The sequence below is a fragment of the Oncorhynchus mykiss genome, chromosome 12, assembly GCF_057628025.1.
Source record: "Oncorhynchus mykiss isolate SJ-2025 chromosome 12, ASM5762802v1, whole genome shotgun sequence".
NCBI classification, from domain to species: domain Eukaryota; kingdom Metazoa; phylum Chordata; class Actinopteri; order Salmoniformes; family Salmonidae; genus Oncorhynchus; species Oncorhynchus mykiss.
In genome coordinates, this window is record NC_143033.1 from 28,141,797 (window position 1) to 28,163,535 (window position 21,739).

The 21,739-nt window shown below is 40.1% G+C and overlaps 1 long non-coding RNA gene across 1 annotated transcript in view; it reads right to left on the reverse strand.

Moving 5' to 3' along the window:
* The window catches only part of LOC149979122 (uncharacterized), a 34,117-nt gene extending 12,586 nt beyond the window's left edge, over positions 1-21,531 (reverse strand). The window contains exon 1 of the long non-coding RNA XR_016484969.1: positions 21,006-21,531. This is a non-coding gene — a long non-coding RNA (uncharacterized LOC149979122). The remainder of the gene's footprint in view (positions 1-21,005) is intronic.
* Between the last annotated feature and the right edge of the window lie 208 nt (positions 21,532-21,739).

Here is a 21,739-nt window from a genome sequence, read left to right on the forward strand (position 1 = left end):
CATGATGACTCCTTGCTGTCCCCAGTCCACCTGGCCGTGCTGCTGCTCCAGTTTCAACTGTTCTGCCTGCGGCTATGGAACCCTGACCTGTTCACCGGACGTGCTACCTGTCCCAGACCTGCTGTTTTCAACTCTCTAGAGACAGCAGGAGCGGTAGAGATACTCTTAATGACCGGCTATGAAAAGCCAACTGACATTTACTCGTGAGGTGCTGACTTGCTGCACCCTCGACAACTACTGTGATTATTATTATTTGACCTAGCCACCATGCTTCTACACCTGCATTGCTTGCTGTTTGGGGTTTTAGGCTCGGTTTCTGTACAGCACTTTGATATATCAGCTGATGTAAGAATGACTATATAAATACATTTGATGACGATGTAACCTGTGTTATAAAGTTTAAACGCAACAAGTTTCACACACAAGTTCTTTACAAAGAGATAGCTAACTGCAAACAAGCTGCAATAAAAAAGTTCCACTCACCAAATGATGATCATTTAAATCTTAACTTCTTGTTGAAAGGTGATCTTGAAAATGGTGAAGCTAACAAATTAGCAATAACATCCTCTTCAATAACACCTTCTGCAGTCGCTGCAAACTAGCCTACAAAAAAAGCGAGCTAGCTAGACCGTGCTAGCTAGCTAACTAGCTAGCTCCCTATATCGCAGTGACCTCCTTTGAGAAGGTTGAAGTTTCCATAATAATTTTCATTCATTACAAGTAGAAATGTCATTGGTTGATTCCACTGTAACTCCAAAATTCAGCCCTAATTCAGTTGAAGGCAATGCCAAAGATTTTTTATAACTAAACCAAGCTAGACCACAGCCCGTCGTTTTAAATGGAACAAATAAGTCATTGTGGGCAGAACAAGCATGGAGGTGGGCAGAGCCAAGCACAAACTAGCGAGATCCTATTGGCACGTTCTAGCGTTCGTGCACATATTTCCGCTAGGGAATGCCTACTCAATTGGCCTTTTCACTCCTTCTTAACAACACAATTTAAAAAACTTTGGCAGAGTAAAGTCTACAAAACTTCAACTCTGTTCATAACGTATTTTAGTTTTGGGAACAGAATATAGTATTGAGATCAAATGGTGCGGGGGGACAAAGCTGCAGGTGAGCTCCTGCATTTTTCATCAGTTGTTTTTTAAAATATAGATATAGAGTTAGATAAAGTTGGATTTTTCGGCGAGGACATATACAAGACACTACCCTCCACAACATAACCTTCACTCCAAATCAAAACTCCAAACCTACAACTTGATTTTTGACAAAATTACCTGGAAGGAATTCTACTAGGTTTTCAACATCCAGGCCTTTGAAGCCCCTTCCCAATGTTTAGAGACCACCCATGGGCATTTTCTACAAGGAATCTGTCTCTAGAAAAAAAGCTTCTCCCAAGTGGGTGTGACACCTACTCCTGTTGCCTGCTGCACTGCTGCTTGGATTCCACCTGACGATCTGTTCACCGTCTGCCCTGGCCGTTCTCCCCCTGTCTAGACTTGGTAATCGCTCCTCTTTCACCCCAGCTACCAAATTAGCCCTGGTTCAGATGACCATCTTACCCATGCTAGATTACGGAGATGTCATTTATAGATCGGCAGGTAAGGGTGCTTTCGAGCGGGTAGATGTTTTTTTTACATCAGATTTGCCACCAATGCTCCTTAAAGGACACATCACTGCACGTCACTATACTGCTCAGTAAACTGGTGATCTCTGTATACCCGTCGCAAGACCCACTGGTTGATGCTTATTTATAAAACCCTCTTAGGCCTCACTCCCCCTATCTGAGATACCTACTGCAGCCCTCATCCTCCACATACAACACCCGTTTTGCTAATCACATTCTGTTGAAGGTCCCCAAAGCACACACATCCCAGGGTCGCCCCTCTTTTCAGTTTGCTACAGCTAGCGATTGGACGAGCTGCAACAAAAACTCACCTGGACAGTTTTATCACCATATCTTCATTCAAAGACTCAATCATGGACACTCTTACTAACAGTTGTGGCTCCTTCGTGTGATGTACAGTCGTGGCCAAAAGTTTTGAGAATGACACAAATATTACTTTTCACAAAGTCTGCTGCCTCTGTATGATGGCAATTTGTAAATACACCAGAATGTTATGAAGAGTGATCAGATGAATTACAATTAATTGCAAAGTCCCTCTTTGCCATGCAAATGGACTGAATCCCCCAAAAAACATTTCCACTGCATTTCAGCCCACAGCAGGACCAGCTGACATCATGTTAGTGATTCTCTCATTAACACAGGTGTGAGTGTTGACGAGGACAAGGCTGGAGATCACTCTGTCATGCTGATTGAGTTCGAATAACAGACTGGAAGCTTCAAAAGGAGGGTGGTGCTTGGAATCATTGTTCTTCCTCTGTCAAACATGGTTACTGGCAAGCAAACACATGCCGTCATCATTGCTTTGCACAAAAAGGGCTTCACAGGCAAGGATATTGCTGCCAGTAAGATATCACCTAAATCAACCATTTATCGGATCATCAAGAACTTCAAGGAGAGCAGTTCAATTGTTGTGAAGAAGGCTTCAGGGCGCCCAAGAAAGTCCAGCAAGCGCCAGGACCGTCTCCTAAAGTTGATTCAGCTGCGGGATCGGGGCACCAAAAGTACAGAGCTTGCTCAGGAATGGCAGCAGGCAGGTGTGAGTGCATCTGCACACACAGTGAGGCGAAGACTTTTGGAGGATGGCCTGGTGTCAGGAATGGCAGCAAAGAAGCCACTTCTCTCCAGGAAAAACATCAGGGACAGACTGATATTCTGCAAAAGGTACAGGGATTGGACTGCTGAGGACTGGGGTAAAGTCATTTTCTCTGATGAATCCCCTTTCCAATTGTTTGTGGCATCCGGAAAAAAGCTTGTCCGGAGAAGACAAGGTGAGCGCTACCATCAGTCCTGTGTTGTGCCAACAGTAAAGCATCCTGAGACCATTCATGTGGGGGGTTGCTTCTCAGCCAAGGGAGTGGGCTCACTCACAATTTTGCATAAGAACACAGCCATGAATAAAGAATGGTACCAACACATCCTCCGAGAGCAACTCCCAACCCTCCCGGAACAGTTTGGTGACAAACAATGCTTTTTCCAGCATGATGGAGCACCTTGCCATAAGGCAAAAGTGATAACTAAGTGGCTCGGTGAACAAAACATCGATATTTTGGGTCCATGGCCAGGAAACTCCCCAGATCTTAATCCCATTGAGAACTTGTGGTCAATCCTCAAGAGGCGGGTAGACAAACAAAAACCCACAAATTCTGACAAACTCCAAGCATTGATTATGCAAGAATGGGCTGCCGTCAGTCAGGATGTGGCCCAGAAGTTAATTGACAGCATGCCAGGGCGGATTGCAGAGATCTTGAATAAGAAGGGTCAACACTGCAAATATTGACTCTGCATCAACTTAATGTAATTGTCAGTAAAAGGCTTTGACACTTATGAAATGCTTGTAATTATACTTCAGTGTTCCATAGTAACATCTGACAAAAATATCTAAAGACACTGAAGCAGCAAACTTTGTGAAAATTTATATTTGTGTCATTCTCCAAACTTTTGGCCATGACTGTATTGTGTTGTCTAACTTCTTGCCTTTTGTGCTGTTGTTTGTGGCCAATAATATTTGTACCATGTTTTGGGCTTCTACCATGTTGTGTTGCTACCATGTTGTTGTCATGTTGTGTTGCTACCATGCTGTGTTGTTGTTTTAGGTCTCTCTTTATGTAGTGTTCTGGTGTCTCTCTTGTTGTGATCTGGGTTTTGTCCTATATTTGTATTTTTTTTATTTTATTCTCCCAGCCCCCATCCTCGCAGGAGGCCTTTTGCCTTTTGGTAGGCCGTCATTGTAAATAAGAATTTGTTCTCGAACCCCTTGTCCCCCTTCTAGTCTCTGTCTTTTTATTTCACTAGTCAAGTCAGTTACGGCTAGGGGGCAGTATTCGGAAGTTCGGATGATTGACGTGCCCAAAGGAAACTGCCGGTTACTCAGGCCCAGAAGCTAGGATATGCATATAATTGATAGCAGTGGATAGACTGTTAAAATAATGTCTGTGAGTATAACAGAACTGATATGGCAGGCGAAAACCTGAGGAGAATCCATCCCCCCCCAAAATGTTGAGGTCACCACCCATTGAAATGCTTGTCTATGGGATATTCAAGGGAAATCCTTCCAGATTGCAGCTCCTATGGCTTCCACTCGATGTCAACAGTCGTTAGAAAGGGTTTCAGGCTTGTTTTCGGAAAAATTACTTAGTAATTGTAGTTTTTCAAGGTGGCTCTCATTTTGGACTGTAGTCTTGTGGCACGTGTGGATGAGGGCACGCACTTCATTATTTATCTCCGGTAATGATTACTACATTCCGTCTTAAATTTGATAATTTATTTACATATTAGGGTACCTGAGGATTGATTAGAAACGTTGTTTGACTTGTTTGGACGAAGTTTATTGGTAACTTTTGGGATTCCTTTGTATGCATGTTGAACGAGTGGAACGGGTGGATTACTGAATCAAACGCGCCAACTAAACATACTTTTTTGGGATATAAAGAAGGACATAAACAATCCCTTGGGATTGCAAACAGAGGAAGATCTTCAAAAGGTAAGTGATTTATTTTATCGTTATTTCTGACTTTTGTGACACCTCTGCTGGTTTGGAAAATGTTTTAATGCTTTTGTATGCGGGGCGCTGTCCTCAGATAATCGCATGGTATGCTTTCGCCGTTGAACCTTTTTGAAATCTGACAAAGCGTCTGGATTAACAAGAAGTTAAGCTTTTAAATTATGTATGACACTTGTATTTTCATGAATGTTTAATATTACGATTTTTGTATTTTGAATTTTGCTCTCTACTATTTCACCGGATGTTGTCGAGATGGGGCGCTAGCGTCCCACCTAGCCCAAAGAGGTTTTAAGAACAAATTCTTATTTACAGCCTACCAGTCTTGACTTGGTCTCGCCCCCCTCCGGTCTTGGTCTTGACTAGGATTCAATCCGGTCTTGGTGTTGAATCTCTCACTTTAGGTGGTCTCGAACACAACACTGCCTGCCATGTCTACAGACATCACATCCCCCAAACAAACAAAAAACAACTCTTAGAGAATGAGTGCATATCTGGTAAATAGTCTTACTTTGCCAGTTAGAAGGATGAAGTAAGAAGCTAATATTAAATGGAGCGTACCTCAGCAGGAGCAAAAAATATGCTACTAAGTTTTCATAATAACTTTCTTTACAGAGAGCAGGCTACTGAGACGGACAGTGATGTGGTGCTCAGTGGTGAGGCTGAGGCAGGTTGCAATGCATGCAGGAGGAAGCAGAGGAGACATACAGAGAGAGAGAGAGAGGTTGGTACAGTGGTTCTCAAACTTGGGGTCTGTACAAATTTGTTCAAAGTTAGGAACTTAAAAAATATATATGTTTCAATATGATCATCTCCACATGGCCTATCTTAAAATGCAATCAAAATGCAAACAATACAGTTCTAAACATTTCATACATTTTAGTTCCGTCGCTGACGCTACGTCGGTGTAAATAATTTCTCATATTTCCCCCGTTTCAGGAGTTTAACATTACAATTGTTTAGCTAATACGCTATGTGGTTTTTGTAGAACGACTGAGGTAAATGAAACTTCAGCAGCCAAGGTGATAATGGCAGGGGTCATTTTCGCTTGTTTTTGCTGTTCTCCAAATAGTATTTTAAAGTTTTTTAATTGTTTGGAAATACAACAAATGAGCTGAAACTTTCCAAACAGTTCCTAGTTATTTCCTGTATTCTAGCCAAATGTACTCATCTGCTTGCATGTGCCTCCCCTAAGGTGTTTTGGTACTTTTCTTATGCTTTTCCGCAGTCTAACTATATAACAACTCAATAGTCAGATTGGTCTCATATACTAGACGTAACATAGTAAATGTAAATCCGGATGTATGATATCTTATGTTTGGTATGGTTATCTGGTTACATAAGGCTGAAGGTTACTTAAGGCAAAAACCAAGGTAGGTTGGTTTGGGTTGGATGGGAAAGCACATAACTCTAACGTCTAGCAACCCAAAGGTTGCATGTCCAAATCTCATGACGGACAACATTAGCTTTTTAGCTACTTTGCGACTACTTGGCATGTTAGCTAACCCTTCCCCTAACCTTAACCATTTTAGCTAATCCTTCTCCAAACCCTAACCTTAACCCCTAACCCATAGAGTTAGCGTTAGCCACATAGCTAAAGTTAACAACAACAAATTGGAATTCGTAACATATCATACGTTTTGCACATTCATAACATATTGTACATTTTGATCATTCGTAACATATTGTACGAATTGCAATATGTAACATATTGTATGAATTTCAATTTGTAATATAGCAAATGAATTGTAATTCGTAACATATCATATGAAATTAATGACAGAGATCCACAAATTAGTACATACCATTCATAATGTAACATATTATGCTAATCGGAGTGTCTCGGATTTACATACAGAACAATACGAATGAGACCACGTTGATGACGTGGTGCTATGAGACCACATTGATATAGTCTACCAGTCTGTCTACCCTGCCCTCTATCCACCATTCATAGTGACAATAGTGGTAGGTGGTTCATTTGTCCAGATCTGCAATAGGCTAACTAGCAATCATACCACACATAAAATCATTCAAAGCTGCGCATATTTTCATTTATTAATCCACATACATTTTTGTGAGGTCTCCCCCCTTTCGGACCTCACTAAAACTTAAATCCATATTAATGGCCCTGAAGTTGTGTGATCAGTGAGGAGATGAATCATCCAGGTCTAGTGTTGAGCGATGGCTGAGGTAGGGAGGGAGAGTAGTGACCTGGTGGCAGGGTAACAGGAAGGATATCTGTCCTATACATCTCATTACAGCCATCTCTCATTAGGAGAAGGGAGGATGGAGACATTACTTACCTCCATCTATCCCTCTCCAGCTCCCTCCCCCTCTCAGCCAGCCAAGAGTCAACAAGTTAATGTTGCACTTCAAAAGGGATGGAATTCAAAACCTCCTAGTATGCCTGAGCAACAAGCAGAACCAGGTGCAAGTGAGTTGGTTCTATCTTTGAAAATCAAAGTACTGGAGATTAGGTAGAAATTCTCTGAAAGATCCACATATGTGGAGCTGAATTATATAATAATCTGTGCCAATGTTTTGCTATAACTCTGTCCACAAACAAATATCCATGATGAAAAATAAAACCTCCATTGTGTATAGCCACTACTCACAATATTTGTATTAACTAAAACAAACTTCACCCAAATGTGCTCTCCAGTGACTGTTTGATTCCATTATATATTACTTCCAGAGCATTTATGAGGTAAGTGTAACCTATAAGGCATATGGAGGAGAAAACATACAATTGTTTAAACAGATAGCAATCACTATGCAATACAGAGATTTGACTTGCACAAACTTCCTGTATCAATGTTTCTTCTAAAACCCCAGTGATGTTCCTGGGTCAAACTCTCTTCTCTTAGCCTCTAGCGAAGAGCAACATAGTTCCACAAATATCCCACCAGAACATGTCTGTTTGGACTCCAGAGAGTTGAGAATATGTACCACTGACTGTGAAGGCCGGTAAATGATGAATCCTCTATGCCCAGTTATGTCATAGGCCTGCTAAACTATTTGAGCGTTTGTTTGTTTTTACATTACATAGTTTGTATGTTTTTACATGATCGTAATGGAAATGTTTTAGCTGTGTGTCATTTACAGATTATGTAATTCAATACTTGTTTACTAATGCTGAATGGGGTGTTGACAGAGCACTCTGTGGTAAGCTTACATAGTAGTCTGTCTATAATAGTTTGTATCAGATTTACTTTGACAATAAAGAAGTATATAATGAGGTCTGAAAAAAAGAGTGAAATGCACTACTTGGCCAAAGGTATGTGGACACCTACTCATCAAACATCTCATTCCAAAATCATGGGCATTAATGCTTCGTTGCTACAACAGCCTCCACTATTCTGGGAAGACTTTCCACTAAATGTTGGTGCATTGCGATATCGTCAAACCTTTATCGTCAAACCTTTTCTTTATGGACCTCACTTTGTGCTGAAACAGGAAAGGGCCTTCCTCAAACTGTTGCCACAAAGTCAGAAGCACAGAATCATCTACAATGTCATTGTATTCTGTAGCGTTAAGAATTCCATCACTGGAACTAAAGGGGCCTATCCAGAACTATGAAAAACAGCCCCAGACCATTATTCCTCCTCCACCAAACTTTACAGTTGGCACTATACATTGGGGCATGTAGCGTTGTCCTGGCATCCGCCAAACCCAGATTTGTTCGTCGGACTGCCAGATGGTGAAGCGTGACCACTCCAGAGAACACGTTTCCACTGCTCCAGAGTCCAATGGCAGCGATTTTTACACCACTCCAGCCTACACATGGCATTGTGCATGTCTGCTCGGCCATGGAAACCCATTTCATGAAGCTCCCAAGGAACAGTTATTGTGCTGATGTTTCTTCCAGAGGCAGTTTGGAGCTCGGTAGTGAGTGTTGCAACCGAGGACAGAGGGTTTTACGCTCTACGCGCTTCAGCACTCGGTGGTCCCGTTCTGTGAGCTTTTGTGGACTATAACTTCAAGGCTGAGCAGTTGTTGCCCCTAAATGTTTCCACTTCACAGTAAGTTGACTGGGCCAGCTCTAGCAGGGCAGAAATATTACGAACTGACTTCTTTGAAAGGTGTCATTCTATGACGATGCCACGTTGAATGTCACTGGGCTCTTCAGTAAGACCATTCTACTGCCAATGTCTCTCTATGGAGATTGTATGGCTGTGTGCTTGATTTTATACACCTGATAGCAACGGGTGCGGCTTTAATAGCCGAATCTAGTAATTTGAGGGGTGTCCACATACGTTTGTATACAGTTGAAGTCGGAAGTTTACGTACACTTAGGTTGGAGTCATTAAAACAAATTTTTCTACCACTCCACTAATTTTTTGTTAACAAACTACAGTTTTGGCAAGTCGGTTAGGACATCTACCTTGTGCATGACACACAATTTTTCCAGCAATTGTTTACAGACATTATTTCACTTATAATTCACAGGATCACAATTCCTGCGGGTAAGAAGTGTACATACACTAAGTTGACTGTGCCTTTAAACAGCTTGTAAAATTCCAGAAAATGATGTCCTGGCTTTAGAAGCTTCTGATAGGCTAATTGACATCATTTGAGTCAATTGGAGGTGTACCTGTGGATATATTTCAAGGCTTACCTTCAAACTCCGTGCCTCTGCTTGACATCATGGGAAAATCAAAAGAAATCAGCCAAGACCTCAGAAAAAAATAGTAGACCTCTACAAGTCTGGTTCATCCTTGGGAGCAACTTCAAAATGCCTGAAGGTACCACGTTTATCTCTACAAACAATGGTACACAAGTATAAACACCATGGGACCACGTAGCCATCAATCCGCTCAGGAAGAAGACGTATTCTGTCTCCCAGAGATGAATGTACTTTGATGCAAAAAGTGCAAATCAATCCCAAAACAACAGCAAAGGACCTTGTGAAGATGCTGGAGGAAACGGGTACAAAAGTATATATATCCACAGTAAAACGAGTTCTATATCGACATAACCTGAAAAGACGCTCAGCAAGGAAGAAGCCACTGCTCCAAAACCCCCAGAAAAAAGCCAGACTATGGTTGCAACTGCACATGGGGACAAAGATTGTACTTTTTGGAGAAATGTCCTCTGGTCTGATGAAACAATAATAGAACTGTTTGGCCATAATGACCATCGTTATGTTTGGAGGAAAAAGGGGGATGCTTGCAAGCCAAAGAACACCATCACAACTGTGAAGCACGGAGGTGGCAGCATCAAACATGGAGGTGCTTTGCTTCAGGAGGGACCGGTGCACTTCATAAAATAGATAGCAGCATAAGGTAGGAAAAATATGTGGATATATTGAAGCAACATCTCAAGACATCAGTCAGGAAGTTAAAGCTTGGTCACAAATGAGTCTTCCAAATGGACCATGACCCCAAGCATACTTCCAAAGTTGTGGCAAAATGGCTTAAGGACAACAAAGTCAAGGTATTGGAGTGGCCATCACAAAGCCCTGACCTCAATCTTATAGAAAATATGTGGGCAGAACTGAAAAAGTGTGTGCAAGCAAGGAGGCCTACAAATCTGTTTCAGTTACACCAGCTATGTCAGGAGGAATGGGCCAAAATTCACCCAACTTACTGTGGGAAGCTTGTGGAAGGCTACCTGAATCGTTTGCCCCAAGTTAAACAATTTAAAGTTAATGCTACCAAATACTAATTGAGTGTATGTATACTTATGACCCACTAGGAATGTGATGAAAGAAATAAAAGCTGAAATAAATCATTCTCTCAACTATTATTCTGACATTTCACATTCTTAAAATAAAGTGGTGATCCTAACTGATCTAAGACAGAGAATTTTTACTAGGATTAAATGTCAGGAATTGTGAAAAACTGAGTTTAAATGTATTTGGCTAAGGTGTATGTAAACTTCCGACTTCAACTGTATATAGTTCAGTAATCCATGTACACTATCTTAAGTCAAACCCCCAATCAGCTACAGGGTCGCTTATATAAATATTTAGCATAGGTATGTCCAAAAAGAGTCAGTCAGAGAGACACATTTCACAGCTCCTTTAATTAACTGGAGGTCACTGCAGTAGCTGTGGGAAACCTTAGCCATGACATCCAAATCTAATTGACTTGTTTTCAATCATATAATCAGAGTGACTGATGGAGCCATGGAAAAACACATCAGTTATCCTATGGGACACACTATAGTCCATGACGTATGGCAGCATGAACGCAGAGAGATTGGCACGTGCACTCACTTAAGCCAAACAAAATCCTTTTAGTGACTGTGTGCCCACGTCAATAGCCTACAGTCAAAGACCCATCTGTCATGTTACTACATTTTGGAAGTGTGTTTTTCAATATGGTTATGATGCGGAAAATGGCCCTGAGAATCTGCTGGTTGCTGGGGGAAAAAAAGAGTAAGCGACTGTGGGACCAGAAAAGGCACTTGCATGGGGGAGAAAGAGCCTGGGGAGCAATAAAACTGAGACACGATGTCAAAAAGGATTTTTAAAAATTGCTACAAGTATTGTGACTCCAGTGGTGGCTCAGAGAGAAAAGGATGAATGAATGTCCTATTACTACGACAATGGCATTGTCCAATCTGAGGCTACAGTGCCTTTGGAAAGTTTACAGACCCCTTGACCTTTTCCACATTTTGTAAACGTTACAGCCTTAGTCTAAAATGTATTAAAAAAATACTAATCCTCAGCAATCTACACACAATACCCCATAATGACAAAGCAAAAACAGGTTTTTTGATAACAGAAATAACGTATTTACAGTATTCAAAGCTTTTGCTATGAGACTTGAAATTGAGCTCAGGTGCATCCTGTTTCCATTGATCATCCTTGAGATGTTTCTACACCTTTATTGGAGTCCAGTTGTGGTAAATTCAATTGGATGGACATAATTTGGAAAGGCACACACCTGTCTATATAAGGTCCCACAGTTGACAGTGCATGTCAGAGCAAAAACCAAGCCATGAGGTCGAAGGAATTGTCTGTAAAGCTCCGAGACAGGATTGTGTCGAGACACAGGTCTGGGGAAGGGTACCAACAAAATGTTTGCAGCATTAAAGTTCCCCAAGACCACAGTGGCCTCCATCATTCTTAAATGGAAGAAGTTTGGAACCACAAAGACTCTTCCTAGAACTGGCCGCCCGGCCAAACTGAGCAATCGGGGGAGAAGGGCCTTGGTCAGGGATGTGACCAAAAACCTGATGGTCACTGACAGATCTATAGAGTTCCTCTGTGGAAATGGGAGAACCTTATAGAAGGACAACCATCTCTGCAGAACTCCACCAATCAGGCCTTTATGGTTAAGTGGTCAGATGGAAGCCACTCCTCAGTAAAAGACACATGACAGCCCGCTTGGAGTTTGCCAAAAGTCACCTAAATACTCTCAGACCATGAGAAACGAGATGCTCTGCTTTGATTAAATGAAGATTGAGCTCTTTGGCCTCACGTCTGGAGGAAACCTTGTACCATCCGTACGGTGAAGCATGGTGGTGGCAGCATCATGCTGTGGGGACGTTTTTCAGCGGCAGGTACTTGTAGACTAGTGTGAAAAATTACATTCTTACCTCTTCCAAGAGGATGGGGTTAGTCATTTTCTCGCTCTTTGAAATGTTGCCTGAGGCTATGGTCTTGGGAGAGGAGTTAGTGGAATTCAGCAGTTTTACAGGTATAAAGGTATCAAGATTATGCCGTAAACTACCAAATTAAATAAGGACTGTCCATTTTGTTTTTGTCATATGGCTTACCAAACACACACACAAACACACAACTTACTAGTTGTGAATATGGGTTAGTGCCAACGTTTCTTAAAGGGGCACACACACACACATAGAATTTTCAGATTTTTTTTCAGTTTTAATTGACCACGTGAATTATTTTGATAAAAATGTATTGAAGAAACTTACTGTAGACCTGGGATACGAAATGTATCTTCTGCACATCTATCACTCCGGTGTTTATTTGCTTAATTGAAATTATTTTGCCACTACGGCCTATTTATTGCCTTACTTCCCTAATCTTACTTAATTTGCACACACTGTATATAGACTTTTCTATTGTGTTATTGACTGTACGTTTGTTTATTCCATGTGTAACTCTGTGTTGTTGTTTGTGTCGCACTGCTTTGCTTTGTCTTGGCCAGGTCGCAGTTTTAAATGAGAACTTGTTCTAAACTGGCCTACCTGGTTAAATAAAGGTGAAATAAAAATAAAAAACAGCATCCAGTTGAAGTCCTCAACTGCCTTTTTCTCTCTGGAGTTCAACAGAAGTCCACGTGGAGTGAGCATGGAGAGAGATCCGTTCCAAAACTTCTCTCATATTGCTGGTATACTGGTTGGCAAATAGACGAGACATAATGAGTTGTGGTGGGGTTGAAATTGGGACATTGTCATGGGCCATCCATTTTGAACTGTGAAGCTATATTAAGAAGGAAAATTAAGAATTGCCAGAATATTGAGTGCCGGAGAAGGGAGGGGGTTGGTCAACTGTACCCGTAATTGATTTAGGCTCGTCTGAAATTGTTATTGTGGGCTATCAGGTTGATTGAGGTCTACACTGCTAAATTGATAGTTATTTAGGCTAAGTATGCATTGAGATACTGATCTGTAATTATAACTGATGAGAAACTTAATACTACAATTATGAGATGAATATGTTGTACGTTTAATATAAATGTACATTCTGCCAGTATTGATATACTATGTTAAGTTGGGGGTTTTCATTTTGAGTGATATAACCAATGTCATTATACATTTTGGTTGGATAATTAATTGGGTTTTAATTACGATTTGGAAACTGAACGATTTCCCTGACCTATTCCTGACTGCATCTCTGATGATGACCCCAATTCTGAGCATAAGGACCCAGATGTGGAGCTCATGTTCCTACTAAGTGTACAAAGTGCCCAGAGTGTCTGTCACTGGTGTAGGAAGGGTTCGTTCTAAATGTGGTGGACATTTTTATCATGCCGACCCCCTACTTTTGTGTATGGTGCTAGTGTGATGACTGTCCGATTTGCTGTAATGAAGCTTGTGTTTGATTACATTTTTATGTTTAATGTTCTGTTCCAGATTGACAGTGTTTAGATGAGAATGGTTTAAAACTCAGCAACCCAAATAAAGGTTGTTTACTATGGATGAAATATCAGGCACCAGAAATATGTACATTGTTTGTTTAAATGTATGTTTAACAATAATTATATAATGCTTGTATCCTTTATTTTTCCAAAAGAAGCTTAGCTTCTTGAGGGGAATGTGATAGAAAAATTACATACTTACCTTGTTTGTTTGATATTAATAGTAAAAGACTATAATTTTAACTAAGAGTAAGACTGGCCTGCTAAGGCTGAGTTTTTATGGTGTCCACTCTAGCTTCCTGCAGCTAGTTTGGGCATTGAGCAAATGGGTTTTACTAGAGGGTGAGAGAACTTTACAGCCACATTCCATTCTATCATTAGTGGTGCATGTGAGACATACAGTGCCTTGCGAAAGTATTCGGCCCCCTTGAACTTTGCAACCTTTTGCCACATTTCAGGCTTCAAACATAAAGATATAAAACTGTCTTTTTTTTGTGAAGAATCAATATACGACTGATTGTTGTCCTATGGACAGAGTCTCCCACCTCAGCTGTAGATCTCTGCAGTTCATCCAGTGTGATCATGGGCCTCTTGGTTGCATCTCTGATCAGTCTTCTCCTTGTATGAGCTGAAAGTTTAGAGGGACGGCCAGGTCTTGGTAGATTTGCAGTGGTCTGATACTCCTTCCATTTCAATATTATCGCTTGCACAGTGCTCCTTGGGATGTTTAAAGCTTGGGAAATCTTTTTGTATCCAAATCCGGCTTTAAACTTCTTCACAACAGTATCTCGGACCTGCCTGGTGTGTTCCTTGTTCTTCATGAGACACCTCTGAGAGACACCTCTGAGACTATCACAGTGCAGGTGCATATATATACGGAGACTTAAATACAATCCACCTGTGTGTAATCATCATCATTAGTCATTTAGGTCAACATTGGATCATTCAGAGATCCTCACTGAACTTCTGGAGAGAGTTTGCTGCACTGAAAGTAAAGGGGCTGAATATTTTGCACGCCCAATTTTTCAGTTTTTGATTTGTTAAAAAAGTTTGAAATATCCAATAAATGTCGTTCCACTTCATGATTGTGTCCCACTTGTTGTTGATTCTTCACAAAAAAATACAGTTTTATATCTTTATGTTTGAAGCCTGAAATGTGGCAAAAGGTTGCAAAGTTCAAGGGGGCCGAATACTTTCGCAAGGCACTGTATGTCTCCGGTCTAACTGGGCCTGCATTCTATAGATGAGATTGTGTGTGTGACTCAAGAGAGCCTGAAGGAATAGAACAAACATTTCAGTGTTTGTTCTCATCTTTGCGTCTGGGAAACGAAGCCTGGAGCCAGCTATGGCTGAAGCAGTTTTAAGTTTGGTATATAAAGACCCGGTATTCTCTGTATGATTCAGACTCAGTCCAGCAGTCAAGACTGTCGGTTTCATTATTGCAATAATTAATCGATATTAAATAAAGATGATTGTTTGAAGAAATTACCAAGTATCTTTCAGTACTGAAAAGGACAACGACCCTAAGCCCACAGCCAAGACAACGCAGGAGTGGCTTTGGGTCAAGTCTCTGAATGTCCTTGAGTGGTCCAGCCAGAGCCCGGACTTCAACCAAATCGAACAGCTCTGGAGAGACCTAAAAAAAGCTGTGCAGCAACGCTCCCCATCCAACCTGACAGAGCTTGAGAGGATCTGCAGAGGATTGGGAGAAACTCCCCAAATACAGGCGTGCCAAATACAGCTTGTAACGTCATACCCAAGAAGACTCGAGGCTGTAATCGCTGCCAAAGGTGCTTCAACAAAAAGGTGCTGAGTAAAGGGTTTGAATACTTATGCAAATGTCATATTTCAGTTATTTATTTTTTGGGCAAAAAATGTCTAAAAAACTGTTTTTGCTTTGTCATTATGGGTTATTGTGTGTACATTGATGAGGGGGGAAAACTATTTAATCAATTTTAGAATATGGCTTTATCGTAACAAGTCAAGGGGTCTCAATACTTTTCCGAATGCATTGTATGTATAGATAAATATTTACGGAGAAACAGGAGGATACATGCATCTCCATCAGTTCTTGCATGTTTATGTTCATTGGGAGCACCTGGCAATGAGTAAGGCCTAATAGGCTTTTGCATTTACCGTTCAAGGACTCAGATTTGTCATACAGAAATCCACATTTGGGCAAACCTTGCACATTTCCCATGTAGTGTTTGTAAAGACCCCTGGACAGAGTGTGCAATGAGTGAGTCAGCAAAAGGACAACCTGCTGTCCTTCTCAAACTATCCCCATCTGACAGCTAGGAAACATTTGTCAGACTAAGAAATTAGAGGCAAGAATAGACCTTTATAATTATTTTAACTGTTAGGCATAAAAACCCTCACATTAAAATACCATTCTAAAATAATGGTATTTGCACCAGTAAATTCCTGTAAAATCTTCACACATGCGTGTATCCAAGAGAAAATGTCTCCCCTGTGAGTATAAACCCAGATGGAACTGAAGAACTTGGGAATGTAGAAGCAATCTTGAGATTCATTTTAAAAAATGTTTATAAATCATGGTGTTTTCCTGTCTTTACCAACATTTAAAAAACTGCACCCCCCTCCCCAACATAAAAAATATTTTCACAGTAACAAAGTGAATGGTAATATTAGTGGCTTAAACATAGTACTCTAATAATGCAATATTTGAGTAATTTGAATAAGTAAATGTTTCAGTACAAGGTCACATGACGAACAGAGAGATTGAGCCTTGGGACATTATATTAGAGGCTGCACTGGTGTTTGGGTTAGAGATAAGCTCCCTGTGGACAAATAGATAACCCAACAGTGGAATAAGTGCTACTCACTGAACTCAAACAGGCTGTAAGGGACATAGTTGGACAGAGGTATGAATAATTGAATAAGATACGTTTTTGACAGTTTCCAATTATTATTACCCAATTCTATAGTTTAGGTGACACCAGTCATTTAAGTAATGACTATTTCCAATTAGTATTACTCAATTCTATAGCTTGGGTAACACCAGTGATTTAAGTAAGAAGGTAATGTCATCGAAAACAATAATCGGTTTCCATTACATGGAACTGTGTCCAAAATTGAAGTAGATCCAAGTAAATGTGTTAAGTACCGGATATTGAGGTGATAAGCCAGCACCAAATTTTTGAAGGACCTAGCAGATTTGTTAAACAACAGGTTTCATATTTTGACTAGGGAATGTCACAGGGACAGTCAGTACAGGACATATGTCAATGCAACAGGTCAAAATGATAAGATTACAAGAAAGGGGTTCTGGGATTGTTTACTTTAGAAGGTGCCCATTTTGCTTAACGGGACACTGTTGTATCATCCGATGTGTCTGAAGTATGATTCTGTACAAGTCTTTATCAAGACTTCCTGCCCAAGATTCAGTAAGCTTGATTAAGATGAAGAATTTTTTAGGAATTATTAAAATGTAGCATATTGAAAACTAACAAAATGTTAATTACCGAGTTTACCAATGATTCTGTATCTCTCCCTTTGAAAGGTTTCCTGAGACAGGTGCCTCAGGAGAGTGGTTATTGAGACTGTGTACTATATAGTATAAAGGTACCCAGATCCCTATTAAGGGATCTCCCAAATTAAGTAAGGCCTGGCCATTTTACTTTGTTTTTACCCTACGTTTTACAACACACACCAGCACCCACACACAACCCACTTGTTATGAAAATGTGTTAGTGGTGTTAATACTGTGTTTGATTTATTGTGTGTGGTCTTTTTATTTTGGTATAAGTGGATTTTTCATGGGTTAGAAAGGATGCAACTTAAAGGGCACACAAATAACATTTTCTGAAGTATCTATTGTCCGAGTTTTGGTTGCACACATGTAAATTCTCTTGATAAGAAATGTACTGAAAAACCCAATGTAAACCCAATGTTTGAAATGTCTTTTAAAAATGAGTCTGAGGTAAAGAAAAGAAAAGGGAAATAAACACTCACTTTACTTCTTACCGATCATTGGGACGCTAGCGTCTCACCTCGACAACATCCAGTGAAATTGCGGAGCGCGAAATGCAAATGACAGAAATCGTAATATTAAACATTCAAGGAAATACAAGTGTCATTCATCATTTAAAAACTTCTTCTTAATCCAGCCGCTTTGTCAGATTTCAAGAAAGGCTTTACGGCGAAAGCACACCATGTGATTATCTGAGGACAGCTCCCCGCACACAAAAGCATTACATACATTTTCCAACCAAGCAGAGGCGTCACGAAAGTCAGAAATAGCGATAAAATAATTTACCTTTGAAGATCTTCATCTGGTTGCAATCACAAGGGTCTCAGCTACATAACAAATGGTCCTTTTGTTTGATAAAGTCCTTTATATTCCGAACAAAGTCAGTTGTTTCATATGCACTCTAGACTCAGTAATTCACTGGTTTCCCTCATTCAAAATGCATACCAACGAATCCCGTACGTTACCAATAACCTTCTTCCAAACATATCAAACAACGTTCCTAATCAATCCTCAGGTACCCTAATATGTAAATAAACAATACATTTTAAGACGGAGAATACCGGAGACCATTACTGGAGATAAATAACGAAGTACGCGCACTCACCGGAACGTGCTACAAACACTTCAGCCAAAATGGGAGCCACTTAGAAAAAATACAAATTCTAGCTCATTTTTCAAAAAACAAGCCTGAAACTCTTTCTAAAGACTGTTGACATCTATTGGAAGCCCTTGGAACTGCAATCTGGGAGGTCTTCCTTTTATATTCCCATTGACAGCCATTGTAATCAAGGGTGAGCTGAATTTATTTTTTCTGGATGGATTGTTCTCGGGTGTCGCCTGACGTATCAGTTCTGTTATACTCACAGACATTTTAACAGTTCTGGAAACTAGAGTGTTTTCTATCTAATTATCTGCATATCCTAGCTTCTAGGCCTGAGTTACAGGCAGTTTACTTTGGGCACCTCATTCATCCAAACCTCCGGATACTGCCCCCTAGCCCGAAGAAGTTAATGGGGTTGAACCACCTCTGACCTGACTTTCTGGTGAGGCCTGATCACACTCACTAGAAAGTCTAGAGTCATTGGGTGAGATTTAAATGTAATATGTAAATACTGATAATTTATCAATATTAATTTATCATTTATCAATAGTCCTATATATGTGATTCGGACCACGAGTGGTGTTTTTTTACACATCAATCACATTGTGAGTCATGTGTCAAAAGGGAAGAAGTGTATGTTGTTGTTGTTTTGTTTGTTTTGTGTGTATTGTTGCTGTTGTTTTGGTCTTGCTTCCATACAAATCTCACCAGGTTAGGTCTACTGGATGGTCGGGATTTCTCCCTAAGGATTAGCCCTCTAACTCCCTGACCTTGTTACTCTGGGGTGAGATCGGCAAGATGATAGGGGAGCCAATTTGCAAAAATGGTTTCAACTGTGTGTCGTTATTCTCTTTGACATTTGTCTTAGACTTTTGTATTAAGAATATTGGTAGAAGTAATAGTTTTTCATACAGTGAATAGTTTGTCTTGATTTCCTGAATTAGAAACAAACTGTTGTTCTGGTCCTTGAAATCAGGACATTATCAAGTGAAATTCACTTTGAACGAACTGAAACACTATTTGAAGAAGAAAATGAAGAAACACCAGAAGAGTGAGTGCCGGAAGGGAGGGGGGTGGTCAACCGTGCACATAATTAATTTAGGCTTGTCCCAAATTGTTTATTTGGAGTATCCGGCGGATTGTGGAGGTCTGCACACTCCAAAATGTATGTTAATTTAGACAAAACATTTGAGATGCCGATCTGTCATTAACATGCCACAAGCGACAAAAGCTCCAGCTGAATGTCATTGCCAGAATCCATAAATTAAATTGTGTAACGAAGCATATGTGTAACTGTATGAAGCAAAGGTCTTAAGTTAAAACATTCTACTGCAATGGTTTTATAGGTTTGAACCATGGAAACAATCTGAGTCTACAGATCCCTTGTGTGTATTTTAGATTGTACGACCTGGAGTGAAGGGTTTGAAAGGATGAAGTGTCTGGTTTAATGTGTTGATTTCCAGTGGTGGAAAAAGTTCTCAATTGTCATACTTGAGTAAAAGTAAAGATCCCATTATAGAAAATGACAAAAGTAAAAGTCACCCAGTAAAATTCTACTTGAGTAAAAGTCTAAAAGTATGTAGTTTTAAATATACTTAAGAATATTATTATTATATTATTATTAGTATAAGTAAATTTAATTGCTAATATATACTTAAGTATCAAAAATAAAAGTATAAATCATTTAAAATTCCTTATATTAAGCAAACTAGACGGCAACTCCAACACTCAGACATAATTTACAAATGAAGCGTCGGAGTTTAGTGAGCCCACCGGATCAGTCTGTAGGGATGTACTCTTGATAAGTGTGTGAATTGGATTTTGGGGTTCTAGTCAAGATTCTAGCTGCCGTGTTTAGCACTAACTGAAGTTTATTTAGTGCTTTATCCGTAAAGCTGTCCCAACAGCAGAGCTTTCTTTTCAGCACCATGGAGTGAATCCACCGCTAAACATGGCTAACAGCGGAGCCTTGTCTGGCAGCGAAACAGTTCACTCATTTACTGCCTTTGAAAAAACCTAGCTGATATGGCTGACTTGCTTAAACAAATATGGTTTCTAATGACAATTGAGATGTACAAACTATGGCATAAGGGAACAACGAGCAGGTAAGAGTTAATCCGTAATTTCGATTAAGACATTAATGAGCGAGCAATGATGACGTAGTCGATATAACTATTTGAAATGTACAATGACAGAATTCAGAACATTGGCCGTTCTTACAGTATTCTCCCTGTACACCAAGTCAGAACCGTAGGATAAATAAAAGGGAGCATATAAGCAGACAATGAAAGCTCTTACAATATTCGATGATTACAGTTCTCTATATATTTTTATGTACATATTCGTATTCATTCCTTTACACTTGTGTGTATAAGGTAGTTGTGAAATTGTTAGGTTATATTACTTGTTAGATATTACTGCATGGTCGGAACTAGAAGCACAAGCATTTCACTACACTCGCATTAACATCTGCTAACCATGTGTATGTGACAAATACATTTGATTTGATTCTAAAACAAGTTATAGGCTACATGTGCACCACCATGTCAGAACAGTAGGTTAAGTTATGGGGAAAGGGACCAAATTATTAAAGTGATGCACATGGGCTACTAACAGCTTACTACACAACATACACTTAGTATTACTTTCTTAGCTACGGCATACATAGCTCCATAGCATATTACATAATTTATGCAGCAGCATTCAAGACATTTTTGGACTCACCTTGTGCTGTGCTCACTTAAACAGGAAAGTGGCGCGGCGGTCCTTCTTGAGGGCAAATTTGGTCAAACTTTGCAATCAAAGTCTTGCATTCTCTGGATTAATGGTGCTTTCAAGACAACTGGGAACTCTGGAAAAAACAAGGTTGAATCATGACATCAGTGATCTTCAGGTCGCAGCTCTAGAAAGAGGCCCGAGTTCCTGACTTAGAATTCCAAGTGAGATGACCTTTCAAAACGTATTTTTCCAATCGGAGCTCAATTTTTCCCAGAGTTCCCAGTTGTCTTGAACTCACTGAAGTCTGAGATTTCCCAGTTCCCAGTTTTGGATGCGGCAGAAGTCATGCTGGATTGACAGCATGGCCAATGTATTCAACCTTCTCTGGCCTATGATGTGTTGCAAGTGAATGTTAATCCTTTTAAGCTTGGAAAAGAGAGCCTTAAACCCAGACTTGGACCACACACACCCTCTCCACTGAATAGCAGGCTAGGGATTGCTTAGCGAAATTTACAGTTAGCCACTCATTCCCTCCAAACCACTCATTATTGGTTTGATATAAGCTTATCATTATCTGGGAACTCCTCTCTGAATTTGAAATAATCAAGTGTCCCTCATTCCAATAAGTCCTTTTTGTAAACAACGTACTTCCTTCCCCTAAACATGGACTTGGTTCATTCTTATTCTGGTTTTGCCCGAAAGGCATATATTAACACTATCGCCCTCTAGTGTTTGAAATC